Raw genomic sequence first — 20428 nt, forward strand, 5'->3', positions numbered from 1 at the left:
ATGCACAAAAATTGTGTTTGATGTGTTTTGCAGACTGAAAGGGGTGAATCTTCATCCCAAGCTCACAATGCTCCTGCTGAGAATGCGGAACAACAGGAGGTGGATAACTACTACAAGCAGGATATACCTCATCCAGTCATGACCTTTTCCGATATGCACTTGGAAGAGTTGCACCCGAACCTGAGATTTGACAGACTTTGGATAGATTATCCAAAATATCAAAGGGGTTTGCATACTCTTCATTCTAAGGTTGTTGAGGTACCGAGGGTCATAGAATGGGGATCCTTAGAAGCTGTAGAATTGGCCGGGCCAATTAGGGAATTACTTGTACAGAGGTATGGTAATTCTACTTTTAATGACTGGGTACGTTTATTCACCATGCATAGACCTGTATATAAAGTATGGTGTGAAGAATTGTTGTGTAGTATAGAGTTGAATGATCGGGTAGCTAGTTTAACCGATCGTTCTTTTATTAGATTTTTGTTAGGCGGTTCGATGCGCCACATGTCTTTACTGGACATGGCTCAGGCTTTACGTATATATACGCCTAAGGAGTTAGCATCTGCCGATTGTAGAAGGTTGATACTAAACGGTAGAAAGATAGATGAAAATTTTGATACACACGGTGTGTGGAGTCAAATGACAAGCCATCACCGTTTCAAAGGGGGAAATTACTCTTATTTGGATATAGATAGAGCCGAATTAAGAGTGATTCATAGGTTTTTAGCTAATTCGATTACACAAAGGGGTAAAAACAAGGAAAAGGTAAATTAACAGGATTTGTTTTACCATATGTGTATTCGAGACCCACAAAGCGCTGTAAGTATACCGTATTGTGTGGGTTATTATTTATCAGCTATGGTTCGGGGGATGCGACTGCATAGCATAATAGGAGGTGGTATTTTTATTACTTTGATTGGTGAATATCTCGGTGTGGATATAAGTCGGGGGGGATTATTAGTAGAAGAACCAGAACCCCGCGATACTATAGGTTTAAATGTATACCATTGTGCGAAAGTTTTGAAAAGGCGAAATAACGCCGCAGTACCATACCATGGTAGACATCCACAGGTTGAGAGAAACCAACAGCAAGGTAATGTAGGAGGGGGGAATGAGATGCAAGAAATGCAAAGGTTTATAGCTTCTCAGGAGTACGAAAATGCTATACAGAGAGCATTTGAAGATTGGCAAGTTCATCAGAACCAAATCATAGCTCATTGCCAACATATAGGTAGAAACAATATTCCTACACCGAAACCCATCTTCCCTCCCTGGTCTATAGAGATGCAGCCACCGTATCCTACGTATGACCCTGCCGAAGCATTCTATAGCACCTATGGTTATGCCTGGAACCCCTATTGGTACCAGTATCATCCCTAGTATACTTAGTTTTATTTATTTTGTAATTTGTAATGATTGATACGTTTAATACTTTTGTTAATATTGTAATAGTTTTTATAATTGTCTAACTTTTATTCTTAGATTTTAATAATTTTTGAATGTGGGGTAATATACCAAACTTCAAAAATATGTATATATGTTTGCAGTTTATCTTATGTACAAAACAGGGTAAAACAACGCATTTTCAAAGACTGGCATTAAGTTCAGCAAAAGCAACTAATTTTGACGACAAGATGCAAAATATATGTGAAATAACAACAAGACGGAATGAACAAATGATGTGCACCATTTATCATTCAGCAAACAAACGCCAATATATTTGGAAACTTTGGTAAAAATTTAATCATTTTCACACAAATCACCCTCAATAATTTAAATTATTCTTGATTTCTTGCAAATGAGGGCATTGCAAGATCTTAAGTGTGGGAAGGGGTTAAATTCTTTCGGATTTTAAAATTTTTTACTTTATACACTTGGTTACCATTAAAAATACTAGTAAAGCAGCAGTTGTATTAGAATCTAGTGCTCTCTGATAATAAAGAACAGCCCTGGTCTTATATACTGACTACCCAATTCTAGTAAAATTTTTCAAAATTTTCAATTAAATGAACTCAAAATCATGTTTATACATATTTATGAACGATAAAACTAGGTTTTAACACCGAAATTATTGTTACCTCGGAAAGGACATAAATTGAGAAACAAACCAAAATGTTAAAATTCATTTAAAATGGAATAGAGGACGATAAAAAGGAAAATAAAAGCCAAGTGTGGGAAAATTTACCAAGTTATCTTAAACATATGTCACATATATCTGTAACAAATAACTGAAAATACTTTTGCTTTGGACTAAACTAAACTGTTTTACCCGATGAAAGAAAAGAAGAGATGGATCTACACGATGAATCAATTCCATCATTAAAAGGAAGTAAAGTCTTCCTAAAAAGAAACGCGCTTCTTGATTTAGGTCATGAAGTTGTCGTCCAGGCCAGCTGTAGGTTGACGAAAAATCCAGAAAAGTCATCACTAAAATCAGCAGGAAATCCACGGACCTCAGCATTAAACAGGGTCGCCAAGTGGTCAGATTTATCCTAACCATGAGAAGGATTTATCTCGTACAATGGGGGGGCACCATGCAAATTAGCCGGATAAGACTAATGAATCAGATCCCCAGAAAGGATAATCTCCTTAAAGATTAAAAATCAGCTTTTAAGACTGATATTACTCAATCATAGAGACTGACCTTAAAGATTGAGAATTCAAACTCATGGAATTCAATGATATCTAAACTCGAGCTTGAACGAGAAAATATTTTGATCAAAATTACAAACCGATTTGTTTTCTGAAAACCCTATTTTCAATGCGTTCATTACCATTGAACGTAAAATCCTAGGAATTCACCTGGAATTCATTAGGTCACCTGAACTAAAACGGGTGTCAACCGTAAGAACGGTGGTTGCATAGTGGTCAAAGACAGGACCTTGTGCCATACCGAAAAATTATAAGGGTGAGCTTTACTATTGCTCCTACCAAGGATAGTAATTGCGTCCGACACGTTATAGACCATAATTAAAAGCATGTCAGGAGACATTGCCTTAACAGTTGCTTGTTCAACGCTTTCCTTTCAACCAGACGGTAGTTTACCGAAAGGTAATATACGGGACAAGTGAACTGGACGTGTTGCTTTCCAAATACAAGGTTAGCAAGTGGGTGACACAAAACCATAAGTTTTGAGCTAAAATTTTCAAAACTGAAACCCACCAAACCCACAAAAATATTTTGCAAACACCGGTAAAGGGTTATCCCGGAAAACTTATCTAGGGTAAAAACTAGATTTAATTTTCAAAAGATCAAATATTTTCATAAAGATCCAATTTCCTTAATGGATCTAAATTTTTATAGTCATGTGGGACTGTAAGCCATATCGTTACTACCATTGTTTATACCGCCGTATAGAAAATCACTGATGTACAAAGTGTGAAGAATAAAGAAGTGATACTAGTATTTCAAGACGATATTGCTTGAGGACAAGCAACGCTCAAGTGTGGGAATATTTGATAATGCTAAAAACGAACATATAATTCATAGCATTATTCCTCAAGAAAGACAAGCTTTTAGTTGCAATTGTTCTATTTACAAGTGATATTCGTTTAAATAATAAAAGGTGAAGACAAAAGACAGATTCGACGAATTGAAGACGCAAACGACCAAAAAGCTCAAAAGTACAAAAGACAATCAAAAAGGTTCCAATTATTGATAAGAAACGTCTCGAAATTACAAGAGTACAAGATTCTAAACGCAAAGTACAAGATATTAAATTGTACGCAAGGACGTTCGAAAATCCGGAACCGGGACATGAGTCAACTCTCAACGCTCGACGCAACGGACTAAAAATTACAAATCAACTATGCACATAAATATAATATAATATTTAAATAATTCTTATAATTATTTAATATATTATATATATTTATAAATCCGTCGGCAAGAAAGACTCCAAAGTATCTGAGCTGTAATTTCAAACTCCGCGACTCGCGGAGTTTGAAGGCCAAAAAGGCCGCGAGTCGCGGAGCCCCAATTTCAGAAAATCCCTATAAAGCTCGCACATTCTGATCGTAATCATCATCCATCTTTTTCTTCTCCTCATTCATACGTAAAATATATATATTTATAATTTATATTTTAATTTTAATTTTAATCCTAATAATAAGGGTATGTTAGCGAATGTTGTAAGGGTGTAAGTCGAAATTCTGTCCGTGTAACGCTACGCTATTTTTAATCATTGTAAGTTATGTTCAACCTTTTTATATTAATGTCTCGTAGCTAAGTTATTATTATGCTTATTTAAAACGAAGTAATCATGATGTTGGGCTAATTACTAAAATTGGGTAATTGGGCTTTGTACCATAATTGGGGTTTGGACAAAAGAACGACACTTGTGGAAATTAGACTATGAGCTATTAATGGGCTTTATATTTGTTTAACTAAATGATAGTTTGTTAATGTTAATATAAAGATTTACAATTGGGCGTCCCTATAAATTACCATATACACTCAATCGGACACGATGGGCGGGGTATTTATATGTACGAATAATCGTTCATTTAACCGGACACGGGAATGGATTAATAGCCACTAGAATAATTAAAACAGGGGTGAAATTATGTACAAAGGACACTTGGTATAATTGATAACAAAATATTAAAACCTTAGGTTACACTCAGTCGACAACCTGGTGTAATTATTAAACAAAGTATTAAAATCTTGTTACAGTTTAAATCCCTAATTAGTTGGAATATTTAACTTCGGGTATAAGAATAATTTGACGAGGACACTCGCACTTTATATTTATGACTGATGGACTGTTATGGACAAAAACCAGACGGACATATTAAATAATCCAGGACAAAGGACAATTAACCCATGGGCATAAAACTAAAATCAACACGTCAAACATCATGATTACGGAAGTTTAAATAAGCATAATTCTTTTATTTCATATTTAATTTCCTTTATTTTATATTTAATTGCACTTCTAATTATCGCACTTTTATTTATTGTTATTTAATTGCACTTTTAATTATCGTCCTTTTTAATTATCGCAAGTTTATTTTATCGCACTTTTATTATTCGCAATTTTATTATCGTTATTTACTTTACGCTTAAAATTAAGTCTTGTATTTATTTATTATTTTACATTTGGTTTTAACTGCGACTAAAGTTTTAAAATCGACAAACCGGTCATTAAACGGTAAAAACCCCCCTTTATAATAATAATATTACTTATATATATGTTTGTATTTTTATAAAAGTAAACTAATATAGCGTTGAGCTTTGTTTAAAAAAGATTCCCTGTGGAACGAACCGGACTTACTAAAAACTACACTACTGTACGATTAGGTACACTGCCTATAAGTGTTGTAGCAAGGTTTAAGTATATCCATTCTATAAATAAATAAATATCTTGTGTAAAATTGTATCGTATTTAATAGTATTTCCTGCAAAAATTTAATAGTATTTTATACCCCTTAGCTTTGACATCAATAGACAAAATTCATATCTTAGCGTATCTGTTACTGTAAACTTTTTCTGACATCTTCCAAAAATTTCTCCGTGATTTATGGAATTTGGTATTATATATACATATGTAAATTATGTATTGAAGAATACCAAACTAAATTCTATAATCTAATTCATATCAAAAATCATCTCCCTAATTATACAAGATGGATCCCGTATCTAGTTCAAATTCCTTAAACTCTGACATCTATTCCGATATGGATATTCACCTGAATTCTGAAGACAGTATAATCGGAATGGATCAACCAATTAGCCATCATCTATTCTGGATGAATTGGGGATGGGTTCGTAGCCTACTTAATTATTGGAGACAAGAAGAAGGCGATCCCTTCCATCCACCACATTGCCCTCTTGGCGAAGAATCTGAAGCACTTACCGGCGAACCTGTTCGAGACACCATTTTCTTTCTCATTTCCAGAGTATCTCGTCACGATAATATACTATCTCAAATTCTAGATCTTATTCATCCACTCGTCCGAACTGCCAATCATCCCGGTGTAGTAGAAGAAGTCAACGAGCTTCGTGCTCGGGTAGTGGCTTTAGAGAATATGGTGCAAAGGTTACAAGCACTAGCAGCATCACCGGCAGCAACAGTACCACCAACAACAATACCAACAGTACCATTACCACCACCAACAACATCCGCATCGCAAACCTCAAATTCACAATCTGTCCCACGAGCATCAACGTCATACGCACCATAGTTACCAAGAAATACCAGCAACAATAACCGATGAAGTATTAACTCATTTCCCCTGAAGAAATTTTATGTATATTTAATATAAATGAATTTTGAAATAAAAATAAATCTTTTCGTACTAAGCTATTACGTGTGAATCTTAACTGGTAGGTACTACTCGGCTAGTTCATATTACTAATATGCAATGATGTACATCCTTCCTTAACAACTTAACCATTGTTAACTACAATCTCTGTTTCAACTTAATGAATTTCATTTCATAATAAACCAAGTGTATTATTCAATTACATAATTGATTTTACATTTTCATTTTCGATGTACTTGAAACTTTCCAGAAAACATCATCTGTGCCTTGTAAGGTTCACAAAAATTCCACGAGCATCAACATCCTTCATCGAGGAATAAGAATAAATAATGAAGTATCGATTACATTAGCGAAATACTCCGCAAAGATTATGTAATCTTTAATGTTTTAGAGATTAATTATTTCTAAGTCAAGCAGAAAATTAAATGAGCTTAATATGATATTAACTCATTAAAACTGTGTTACATCTGAAGAAAATATACATACATATATTTTCATAAAGACGGTAATAAAAAAATTCTTTTGTACAAAGTATTAATTGTGAAATCTTTAACAGGTAGGTAATACCCGGGAAATATATAAGTTCGCAATTAATATGTTACACAGTACATTCTTCAACTTTGATTCAAAAATTATTAACAATGCTCACAACGATATACAATCATTTTCATACAAATTCAATTACATATTCTGATATTGACGGATCAGAATCCAAGTCATAACTCTGAATCGGTGACATCATTCTTAGATCTCTACATCTTTCAAAGCTATACTTTGACTTTAAATCTGTGCAAGATCCATTAGCATTGTTTTTACCGAAAATAACCTTGCAATTCATTTTCAAAAGTATCCAGTATTATCAACCATTCAACCAGTCAACAACGACCTTTCAAACTTGTAACTTTGGCATATACATTTTTGTTACTGGGGAACCTTTCATGTTCCACCACATTAACAGTAAATGTACCAGCAAATTCATTAATCTGTGACTTAAAGTCTCTCCGAAAAACCATTATAATTGTTCATTGAAACCCTATCATGTACTCGTCTACATCTTCTAACAATAATTGTCATACCAACTACCGGGAATTAGCAATCAGTAATTTGAATCTCGCAGCATTTTCTACGACAAAAGTTATATATAGATAACATCTATCTTCTAGACTTACATACTTTGAATGTGAAGTTTCTGAAAAACATCCCAAACTACGAAACTAGTTCTCCAAATTTTGAAAAATGCTGATGAAGGAGCAAAAACTGTAAACGACCTTAACAGTCAAAAGTTTGATAATAAAGAATAGTATGGTGGTAAAGTTGAGAAAAAGAGAAGGTTTGGAACTGAAAAACGGATTGAGCAGACCATGAAGGAGGCCGTGGACAAATCACAAAAACGAAATCTACCTTCAAAGAATACAAATGATTCAGTGTCTGCTGAAATCCTTAGCAAATACCTTGCTCCTTACTCTAAAACCTTTGCGGACAATATTCTTCATCATCATCTTATCTTAAATATTCTAAGATATCATCGTATCTTCCATTATAAATATCCTCCATATTTCTGAAGATTTTTTTTATAACCATTCTTATCTGAAATCATTCATCTCTTCGCGCTATCTGTGTTACATCATAAAAGAAACTATTTTAGTTTCTAAAATCTGAAAAATTCGAAAAATAGATGTTTTGAAGTAATGTTGGGAATTGAAGCATGAGTTAGTATAATATAATGACACTTGATCAACGTAATTATATTACAGTAAGTCATGCTGAGTTTCTAATGGAACGTGATAAAGGTTCACAGATCCCACCCTCATCATGAACCATGTTACATAACTCTTTCATTCCATATAATCCCTAAATATATCAAGAAAATATATTTCTTGATGATTCGGTCTTTTCTGGATATTCTGGTAATTTGACAAATCAAGATCGTGTCATTACAATTTCTTTCTTAGAAAATTAACTATGTTCATCCAAAACTCTATACCTACGAATTCTGGACCATTATCCGCTTGACTTAAGGTCGGGAAGAGAAAACGAAGGCATGAAGCTCCGAAATATAATGGAGAATATAAAGCCCGATAACAACCCCGAAATTACAAACCGTGTATATCATTGCGTATAGCAATATAAAGACACAGGAGAATGAAAACACTATAAACCCAAGGTAATAGTAGAAGAAAATAACTTCCTCTGGTGGCAGATGAAAAAGAAGAATGAAGGATACGATAGCCAGGAAAATATCAAGAATCAGAACTGGATTAAGCATTTTCACAATCTATTGGGATGTATAAAATAAGAAAGAAGATTATAGGAGTGGTGAAAATAAATGAAACGGAAGAGGTCAATTTATAGCGAAATATCAGACATAGCAATCGAGGCAGATTACGCATTTAATCAAAGAAAATCCTAATTTTCGCAAATTTTGAAGAATCAAATCTTATATAGATTATGAAGATTTTCTATTCCTTAAATTCCGAAAATCAATCGTTACTACGTCAAGAGTTAAAAACGAATCTCTATTTCCTCATTTCACTCTTTTACGATAACTTCTCTCATACGCTTCGAGTAATTGGATTGTTTTATCCATATTATTCAACGTTGATAAAAATTCTATTTATCAACACATATTCGTCATGAAAACATTTTTATTGTTAGCCATGACGACCTCACTCAAATTTCGGGACGAAATTTCTTTAACGGGGAGGTACTGTGATGACCCGAAAATTTCTGACCAAATTTAAATTTAATCTTTAATGTTTCCGACACGATAAGCAAAGTTTATAAAGTTTAATCTAAAAAATTTTGAACTATTCAATTACCCTTCGATTGTTCTCAATGATTCGCGAACAATTATATGTAAATAGATACATATACTATAACTTGAAAACGTAACAAAGTGTTAAGTAAATGATACTGTGCATTAAACCTATTGGTTTGATTATCTGATTGATATATTCAACTACGGAATTAAAAGATTATGCCAAATGATTGAATTAAAAGATATTTAATGAGTCCCTTAAGGATTATGATATTATTACGGGTCTCTGTTGTGAGGTTCACGTTGATTTGGGAAATCATCCTTTCTTAACGGTATTCGGAATAAATGGTAAAGTGTTTGTTTAAATAACGTAATTTGGACACATACAATAATAAGGAATATTAACTGTTGGAATTAGATATATGAATAACTTGCGATCTGTATTTTAAAACGTGTTTATTAATATTGAAAATATATATTTAACAAATACGATAAAATATAATATTAACTTGGTCATAAAAATGAATTGTTATTATATATATTAACAAATAGCGAGACGATGATTTATAGAAGTAAATGACCAAAATACTCGAAAGTTTAAGATATACTTTGAGTGGTATAGTTTAGGTATAATTTAAGGCTATATTTTGACAAAGGTACGTGACACGAAATGTAAAATACAAGTTTTCTCGGCCTACGAAAGGACATTTGAAAAACCGAAACCGGGATATAAGTCGAGTGATGACGTACGACTTATCGGAACAAAAATTACAAGTCAACTATGCATGTGAATCTAATATAATATAAAATTAATTATATAAATTAAATATATTATATATATTATATAAAATTATGTCGATAAATAAAAAGTTAAAAGTTTGTGAGCTGGATCAGAGGGCCATGCGATCGCATGGCCTTGAAGCACAAATCCCATGCGATCACATGGGGTACTTTTTCAGAAAAGGTTCTATAAATTGATCGAGTACTGGCTTAATTCTTACACACTCATATTTATCTATATTACTCCGTATTATATTTATTATTTATTATTATTATTATTATTATTATTATTATTATTATTATTATTATTATTATTATTATTATTATTATTATTATTATTATTATTATTAAGATTAATATTATTATTATTAATCTTATTATTATTATTATTAAGATTAATATTATTATTATTAATCTTAATTAGTAGTATTAGTATTATACATAAAATATTACGACGAGGTTATGAGCGTGTCACTTTCAAAATGGGTTTTCAAGCGGGATAGAGCTAAGGAAATTATGGGTAATGTTCGGGGGTATATTTATGAATCAAACCTAGTGTTTATCATCTCCGTTACGTCTACATACTTTTCTGAAATATTGAATCACAATATTGATACGTAAGCATTTATATTTTATCTTTTATATACTAATAGTGTATCCATGTCTAGTGCTCGAGTATATATATTTATACAAGCTTGTATGCTAAATTTCATCGTTAAATAGTTTATGATGAATTACGAATTAAATACATATATTATTGGTAAAAGGTATATGATATACATGCTTTTGGAAAGCTGGCGAAAAATCAATAACTTTTCTTTTAGACACCGAATAGTTTCGATAAACGGGTTAAAAGATATGATCAACTGAATTATGATTGACGTTAATTGAAATTGCTTTTGAATCCGCAATTAAGATTTAAACAACTTGTTTACAAGATTGATAAAATGGATTTTTAAATATTACCAACCGAGTAAATGAATCCTTATATAAGGTACGTCTCGTTTTGTTGAACTACTGTCAAAATTGACTTTTTGAAACGACTTTGGATAACTTTTGTATGTCGATCTCGAGCATTAGGATTGTGATACACTATGACCTGACCTAGTTTGATAGACATTTATTGATCAACATATGTTCTCTAGGTTGAGATCTACGATTATTTGGTAATCCGAGTTTCGGTCACATTATGATGAACAACTTTATGTGCTGCTAAGGTGAGTTTCATTTGCTCCCTTTTTAAATGCTTTTGCAATATATATTTTTGGGCTGAGAATACATGCACTTTATTTTAAGCGCAATGGATACAAGTACATACTAAATTCTACACCGAGTATGAACCGAAAATCCCTTAGCTTTGGTAACTAGTAACTGCCGGTTATAAGAACTGGTGGGCGCGAGTAGTTATATATGGATCCATAGGGATTGACATCCCCGTCTGTTCCAGGTTTAGAAACCCTAGCCTGAACTATTAAACAGACGTATGCTATTTGAGTTTAGTACACGTTGGTTTGCGTGTATTGTACATGTTGGTTGCATGTATGTTAAAACAGGGGTACTTATTATATATATGTTAAAGTTTAGTTACTAGGGTGCTCAATCTTGTAGAATATTTTGATAAACGTTTTTGGATGGAACAACTGAAATCTTGTGATCCACTTTTATATACAGATTATGCGAAACACTAAAACTATGAACTCACCAACCTTTGTGTTGACACTTGTTAGCATGTTTATTCTCAGGTTCCTAGAAGTCTTCCGCTGTTTGCTTATATGTTATACAAGCTATGTGCATGGAGTCTTACATGGCATATTTTTCGAGGAAACGTTGCATTCACCAAATCATCACCATGTATCTTATTTTGACCGCATTGTCAACGGAAGTACTATTGTAAACTATTATTACGGTGATTGTCTATATGTAGAAATCATCAGATGTCGAAAACCTTTGATTTAAATATACATTTATGGTGTGCCTTTTCAAAAGAATGCAATGTTTACAAAACGTATCATATAGAGGTCAAATACCTCGCAATGAAATCGATGAATGACGTATTCGTCCATATGGATTTGGAGCGATCGTCACATTAATCCTTCTAACTAGACTTTTAAAATCAACTAAACACATGTTCTATATCTATATGATATGCTAACTTAATGATTTAAAACCCGGAAACACGATAAACACCATAAAACTGGATATACGCCGTCGTAGTAAAACCGGGGGCTGTTTTGGTTGGGATAATTAAAAGCTAAGAAGAACTTTGATTTAAAAACTATACTTCTGGAAAAATGATTTTTCTTATGAACATGAAACTATATCCAAAAATCATAGTTAAACTCAAAGTGAAAGTATGTTTTTCAAAATGGTCATCAAGATGTCGTTCTTTCGACGGAAATGACTACCTCTTTCAAAAACGACTTGTAACTTGTATTTCTGACTATAAACTTATACTTTTTCTGTTTAGATTCATAAAGTTAAGTTCAATACGAAACCGTGGCCACTGGAATCACTCAAGACGGATTAGAAACGAAGAAATGGCGAGTAAAACAAGATTGATAAAAACTACTAATTTTACCTACGTGAAAGTTAGTAATAAATCTATTCCAACCATAACCTAATCAACTTATATTGTATATTATGTAATCTTGAGATACCATAGACACGTATACAATGTTTCGACCTATCATGTCGACCCATCTATATATATATTGCGGAACAACCATAGACACTCTATATGTGAATGTTGGAGTTAGCTATACAGGGTTGAGGTTGATTCCAAAAAAATATATATAGTTTAAGTTGTGATCAATACTGAGATACGTATACACTGGGTCGTGGATTGATTCAAGATAATATTTATCGATTTATTTCTGTACATCTAACTGTGGACAACTAGTTGTAGGTTACTAACGAGGACAGCTGACTTAATAAACTTAAAACATCAAAATGTATTAAAAGTTTTGTAAATATATTTTGAACATACTTTGATATATATGTATATATTGTTATAGGTTTGTGAATCAACCAGTGGCCAAGTCTTACTTCCCGACGAAGTAAAAATCTGTGAAAGTGAGTTATAGTCCCACTTTTAAAATCTAATATTTTTGGGATGAGAATACATGCAGGTTTTATAAATGGTTTACAAAATAGTCACAAGTACGTGAAACTACATTCTATGGTTGAATTATCGAAATCGAATATGCCCCTTTTTATTAAGTCTGGTAATCTAAGAATTAGGGAACAGACACCCTAATTGACGCGAATCCTAAAGATAGATCTATTGGGCCTAACAAACCCCATCCAAAGTACCGGATGCTTTAGTACTTCGAAATTTATATCATATCCGAAGGGTGTCCCGGAATGATGGGGATATTCTTATATATGCATCTTGTTAATGTCGGTTACCAGGTGTTCACCATATGAATGCTTTTTATCTCTATGTATGGGATGTGTATTGAAATATGAAATCTTGTGGTCTATTGTTACGATTTGATATATATAGGTTAAACCTATAACTCACTAACATTTTTGTTGACGTTTAAAGCATGTTTATTCTCAGGTGAATACTAAGAGCTTTCGCTGTTGCATACTAAAATAAGGACAAGATTTGGAGTCCATGTTTGTATGATATTGTGTAAAAACTGCATTCAAGAAACTGATTTCGATGTAACATATTTGTATTGTAAACCATTATGTAATAGTCGTGTGTAAACAGGATATTTTAGATTATCATTATTTGATAATCTACGTAAAGCTTTTTAAACCTTTATTTATGAAATAAAGGTTATGGTTTGTTTTAAAATGAATGCAGTCTTTGAAAAACGTCTCATATAGAGGTCAAAACCTCGCAACGAAATCAATTAATATGGAACGTTTTTAATCAATAAGAACGGGACATTTCAATCGCAAGATCAAGGTTTGATTGTACACATCAATGACAGTCCTAGCCGTATTCATGAAAGGTCTTCCTAACACTAATGGTGTGTGTAGGTCTTCCTTAATGTCCATTACTACGAAATTCGTAGGATACAAGAATTTATCGATTTTCACCAAGACGTTCTCAACTATGTCCTTAGGATATCGAATTGTGTGATTCGCAATTTGGATTGTCATTTTAGTTGGTGACAAGTCTCCTAACTCTAATCTCTTGTAGAGAGAGTAGGGGTTTAGGTTGATACCTCCTAAATCTGCTAGCGCATGAATGGTTCCAGATTGGTAAATCGAACACGGGAAAATGAATCGGCCCGTGTCTCGTAGCTTTAGTGGTAGAGAGTTTCTGAGTAATGCTGAGCATTCTTCACTCAGTGAAATTTTATTAGAATCAAGTATCCTCTCCTTAGTAAAGAGAAGCCTTCTGATGTATCTCTTCTGGTTGAGAACTTTGGACATCTTGTCCAGGAATCTTCCATCAAGTTTGAAGGAATCAAGCTTGGATGGTTCCTCCAGTAGCCTTCCAGGATAGGGTACACGAACTGGAGTTGCAGGGGGCAGCTTCTGAGTATATGTCAATTTGTTCTTGAGCCTAGCTGACCTTTTCTGTGGTTCTTCCTCTGGGATTACAGAATCCATTTGCTTAGGTTTACTCTATGTAGGGATTTTAGATAGTATTACTAGCTAACCTTCTTTATGGTCGGGTTTCAAGGCGTTGTGATAACTGTCCGAGTTGCGTCTCTAGACTTTTGTGTAGAGCCAATTGATTTCTCATTAGTATCTCTGTCTGGTCTTGTCTGGATGCAGTTCTCTAATTTAGCTGTTGTTGTCCTTGAATGAACTGAGTCAACTGATCATCAACTCCGAGAGCGGGGTTGGTTACTTTTGTAATTTGGGTGGTTGGGAAATTTTCCTCAACTGGTGGAACAGTGAGTAGAAGTGGTTGATCGTAGGAAAATTGAGATTGTAGAGCTGGATAAGGTGGGTAGCGATAGCGAAAAGGCTGGTTGTTTCGTTGAAATTGATTAACCCTAGGTTGTTGATTGAATCCAGGATTTGGTTGACGAGCCGGATATTGAACGTAACAGACTGAACCGTCAGGGTTTTCGTACTCAACTTGATATTCTTCGGTGGGCTGCGGGTTGGTACAATTAACACACGCCTAAGCCTGGTTGACCTGCTGCGGCTGCATCTTCAATTCTCCGAGTTGTTTAGCGAGAGATTCCATCTTATCCGTGAGGGATTTAATGGCCTCCGTATGATTGTTAAGTGCAGAGACTGGGGCAGATGATGAAGTTGTTTCACTACTGTTCCAGTCATGATGATGCATTGTCATGTTCTCGAGCAATTCCCATGCTTCGTCTGCGGTTTGGTTCATCATATTTCCTTGAGCTGCTGCATCGATCGTCGTCCTATGATTTACCGTAAGACCATTGCAGAAGGTACAGATTTGAGCTGACCATTCTAGCTGGTGATTAGGGCATTTCTTCAGCAGGGTTTTGAATCGCTCCCATGCAGTGTAAAGAGATTCATCATAACTTTGTTCAAAATTAATGATGTCATTCTTTAGTTTGGTTTGTTTAGAAGGAGGGAAATATTTGGTTAGGAATTTAGTAGCCATCTCCGTCCATGACGTAATGGAATCCTTTTCCAGTCCTTCGAACCATGTTTGTGCATGATGAGTGAGAGAATAGGAAAACAAGTATAGCCGGACTATATCCTGTCCGATCCCTGGCTGTTTGTAAGAGTTCGAAAGAGATATGAATTTATCAAGGTGAGAATTAGGATCGTCATTATGTAATCCATGAAACTGGCAGCTATTTTAGATAAGCTGGATGATGTGATGTTTTAACTCGAACGAGTTTCCTTAAATCTCTCAAAATCTGATTGGTCCTCCTCGACCTTCAGTCGAGGGTTTGGTGTTTTCTGCTAAAGTAACGCGTAACGCCATTTGATTTCTAATTCATGCTTCCTTGCGTGCTTTAGAGATTATTGCGTCTGGATCAGGTAGGAATAACAACGGCCCTGGTCTAGATCGGGTTTGGGTCATACACTGGGTATGCCTTTTTGTTTTTAATTTTAAGCTGATGAACTAAATTTCTAAGATAATTCTAATGCAATCTAAGGTAATCTTAATCTAAGGTAATCTAATTTAAAGTAATCTAATTTAGTCTAAGATAAGCTAACTATCCTAAGGTTGAATATATTTTTGGTTCTTGCTACTGATTCCCTGGTATTTCGATAACAGAGCTTCACACGAACTATTCAACAAACCAAGTGGGCAGGCCAACTACGGAGAGGCAGGATCCTTTTGGTCTTAATATAATTGGAGACTGTTTGGAAAATCCAACAACCAAGTCCGTGTATAATTGTCTTTCTTAGACACCACTAAATGCTTATGAATGAGTTTGATAGAGAGTAGTATTATCTGATACCAGTTCCCCTCCAGTGGCGGCAAAAACTTATACTCCCCCTTGATATGGCCGAAATGGACGATTTTATTTGTGCGGTGTCATTAGGTCGCAACACGTGAGAATCAGCCACCAAAGGAGGGGTACTGTTTTAAATTTATATTTAGCGGGGCCTAAATCGTACTACTCCATATTATGAGTAAGGAAAGTATGACCTAGAGTCGTATTTTTAAGATATCAGTAGAATCGAACCTATATTTAAAGCTTAAGATAGTTATGAAGGAGTAGTGGTTACCTAATTTTGGGTTTTTCTAGTTTATAAGACAGATAAAGTAAATGCAATAAAATTCGTAATTCAGACAAGGTTAAAACAAGTGCATACTATGACTTCATCAGTTATTCTGCCGAGATTATGGAATGCTGGCTCATCAATATGTAGAGGCCTTGTATTCATTACACTAGTACTAAACGCCCCTATCGTAAGACATGTCACTGGGTAATGCGATAGACTTGAAGATTTTGAATAGACATCAACGCCCCTTACCCCCGACGCCCGTGCAGTCTGACTAAAGGCATACACATTCAGACAACTCATCCAATTGAGCGACTCGGTTGGGTGACGTATTAACATTCCACAAAGGTCTAACCTTTCTTAAGCATAATAGAGTACAGGGTTTACCATATCCGAGAGACATGATGTGTTTCAATGCTTTCATTAATGATTGGTTTTAAAAGATAGTTAGGCCCTTAAAAAGAGTTCAACCATAAAGAATACCATGGCCAAGTCAGATTGACTTCCATGAACACGTTCGGTTATCCTAACGGTCCAATCCTTTATGTGTATAAACAAACAGTTCCTTAATTAACTAAGAATCCCTCAAGTGGGGTGCAATGCTTGAGACCGCATTATGGTGCAGTGTACTAATCAACACAGACCGGGTTCCATGGCCTTACTTAGCAGAGGTACAGCTTACAACAACCGCTGTGCTTCAGCATGCACGTACGAAGTTTATATGCTTGGTGACTACACTAGCATGGTCTGGGACCGACAATGTACTAAGGGTCTAGTCAGATGTTTCACTACGAAAGAGTCCTCAGTCAGAATCCAAAGCTTGATAGACTTACTACAACTGGTGTGCCTCAGTCGATCTTATGTTGTATCCGATAGACTTCTCTTACCAAGGGGTGACACAGATAGTGTACTCTGAATCGGGGGTCGCGACTTCCCAATAACACAGCCAATAACAACGTTCTATTATTTGAAAAAGCGATTGAGTTTAAAGCGTAATCGAAAATCATTTTGACAACATACACAAACCATAACATTATTTCGGCATTATAACTGGTTACATCATAGCATACACTAAAGATAACTACTCGCTAATCATGGCAACATCACAGAACATAATGATAGAAGACATTATATAAATATAAATGATAGAAGTACCAGTAGATTAAACGAGTTCCGAATACAAAAATGACAACTTCAAACTCCAGACCGCTCCTAATACAATCTTCGACGTTCTTCTGCGGGTACTAGGTTTCCCACACGGAGTCGAAGACCTTGAAAGTATGACTTATATTGTACAAGAGAGAGAAAGAAGTGAATTGAAGTGTGTGTTGGAATGAATGATAAAGACCCTTTAAATAAGCTTGAAATTTGCCTGCAAACGGCTAGCAGGACGTTTGGCAGGCCGTTTGCAGGGGCCATTTGGAAAGCCAGGCCTTTTACTGGGGTGGTTTAACTTGGATGTATGGAAGGCCGTTTGCAAGCCAGGAAATCTGTTTGGTAGGCCGTTTGGCTTGCTGATCTGCTGGATTGTAACTTGATTTCTTGTCTTCCGCCGTTTTCGCTCTAAAATCTTCGTTTTAGCTCCGATTCTCTTGATTCTTTTTGCACCATCTTCGTAATTACTTGCTCTTCAATTCTAACCTACGAAGTGGGTTGATAATGCTAAAAAAGAACATATATTTCATAGCATTATCCCTCAAGAAAGATAAGCTTTTAGTTGCAATTGTTCTATTTACAAGTGATATTCGTTTAAATAATAAAAGGTGAAGACAAAAGACAGATTCGACGAATTGAAGACGCAAACAACCAAAAAGCTAAAAAGTACAAAATACAATCAAAGTGGTTCCAATTATTGATAAGAAACGTCTCAAAATTACAAGAGTACAAGACGCAAAATGCAAAGTACAAGATATTAAATTATACGAAAAGACGTTCGAAAATCCGGAACCGGGACCAGAGTCAACTCTCAACGCTCGACGCAACGGACTAAAAATTACAAGTCAACTATGCACATGAATATAATATAATATATAATTAATTCTTAAAATTAATATATATATTATATTATATTATAAAACCGTCGGCAAGCTAGGAGCCAAGCTTGTGTGAGCTGGATTCCACTGCTCCGCACTCGCGGAGCTTATAAAGGCAACAACCACCGCACTCGCGGAGGTCAAACAGTAAACGTGGGCCTATAAAAGGCCGAGCATTCGGCCGATTTTTACACATCTTTTTCTCATTCACATACGTAATATATATATATATATATATATATATATATATATATATATATATATATATATATATATATATATATATATATATATATATATATATATATTTTAATTTTAATTTTAATTTTAATTTTAAATCCATATAATAAGGGTATGTTAGCGAATATTGTAAGGGTGTAAGTCGAAATTCTGTCCGTGTAACGCTACGCTATTTTTAATCATTGTAAGTTATGTTCAACCTTTTTAATTTAATGTCTCGTAGCTAAGTTATTATTATGCTTATTTAATACCGAAGTAATCATGATGTTTGGCTAAATATTTAAATTTGGGTAATTGGGCTTTGTACCATAATTGGGGTTTGGACAAAAGAACGACACTTGTGGATATTAGACTATGGGCTATTAATGGGCTTTATATTTGTTTAACTAAATGATAGTTTGTTAATTTTAATATAAAGATTTACAATTGGACGTACCTATAAATAACCATATACACTCGATCGGACACGATGGGCGGGATATTTATATGTACGAATAATCGTTCATTTAACTGGACACGGGAATGGATTAATAGTCACTAGAATTATTAAAACAGGGGTGAAATTATGTACAAGGACACTTGGCATAATTGATAACAAAGTATTAAAACCTTGGGTTACACGCAGTCGATAACCTGGTGTAATTATTAAACAAAGTATTAAAACCTTGTTACAGTTTAAGTCCCCAATTAGTTGGAATATTTGACTTCGGGTATAAGGATAATTTGAGGAGGATACTCGCACTTTAGATTTATGACTGATGGACTGTTATGGACAAAAACTAGACGGACATATTAAATAATCCAGGACAAAGGACAATTAACCCATGGGCATAAAACTAAAATCAACGCGTCAAACATCATGATTACGGAAGTTTAAATAAGCATAATTCCTTTATTTTCATATTTAATTGCATTTTTAATTTTCGCACTTTTATTTATTGTCATTGTATTTAATTGCACTTTTAATTTTCGTACTTTTTAATTATTGCAAGTTTATTTTATCTCAATTTTATTTATCGCAATTTCTTTATCGTTATTTACTTTACGCTTTAAATTAAGTCTTTTATTTATTTTTAATATTTTACATTAGGTTTTAACTGCGACTAAAGTTTAAAAATCGACAAACCGGTCATTAAACGGTAAAAACCCCCTTTTATAATAATATTATTACTTATATATATATTTGTATTTTTATAAATTTAAAACTAATATAGCGTTAAGCTTTGTTTAAAAGATTCCATGTGGAACGAACCGGACTTACTAAAAACTACACTACCGTACGATTAGGTACACTGCCTATAAGTGTTGTAGCAAGGTTTTGGTATATCCATTCTATAAATAAATAAATAAATATCTTGTGTAAAATTGTATCGTATTTAATAGTATTTCCTAGTAAAAATAAAGCTATTTCATATACGCCTCTACGCACACCAAGTATTTTTGGCGCCGCCGCCGGGGAACTTAAACGCCGAAAGCGCAACGCTAATGATATAAAAAAAATATAAAAGTTTTTATTAAGTCCTTCGTATAAAAATAAAAGTTTTTTTTTAAATATAAAAATATAAAAATACAAAAAGAGTTTGTTAAAAAAATATATAAAGTTTAAAAGAAAAAAAAGTATTTTTACTTTTGAGTTTAAAAATAAGTATTTTATTGTTTTATAAAAATATTTAGTTATATTTATATTTTATATATATTTGATAAAACAGAAAAAA

General features: G+C 33.8%; 1 non-coding gene across 1 annotated transcript; it reads left to right on the forward strand.

Annotated features, from left to right (window-relative positions):
* Positions 1-15203: 15203 nt before the first annotated feature.
* On the forward strand, positions 15204-15310 carry LOC139887286 (small nucleolar RNA R71). Its single transcript, XR_011773124.1, has one exon. It is a non-coding gene; the product is annotated as a small nucleolar RNA R71 (small nucleolar RNA).
* The last annotated feature ends 5118 nt before the right edge of the window (positions 15311-20428 follow it).

Source organism: Rutidosis leptorrhynchoides, chromosome 1 (assembly GCF_046630445.1).
Source record: "Rutidosis leptorrhynchoides isolate AG116_Rl617_1_P2 chromosome 1, CSIRO_AGI_Rlap_v1, whole genome shotgun sequence".
NCBI classification, from domain to species: Eukaryota; Viridiplantae; Streptophyta; class Magnoliopsida; order Asterales; family Asteraceae; genus Rutidosis; species Rutidosis leptorrhynchoides.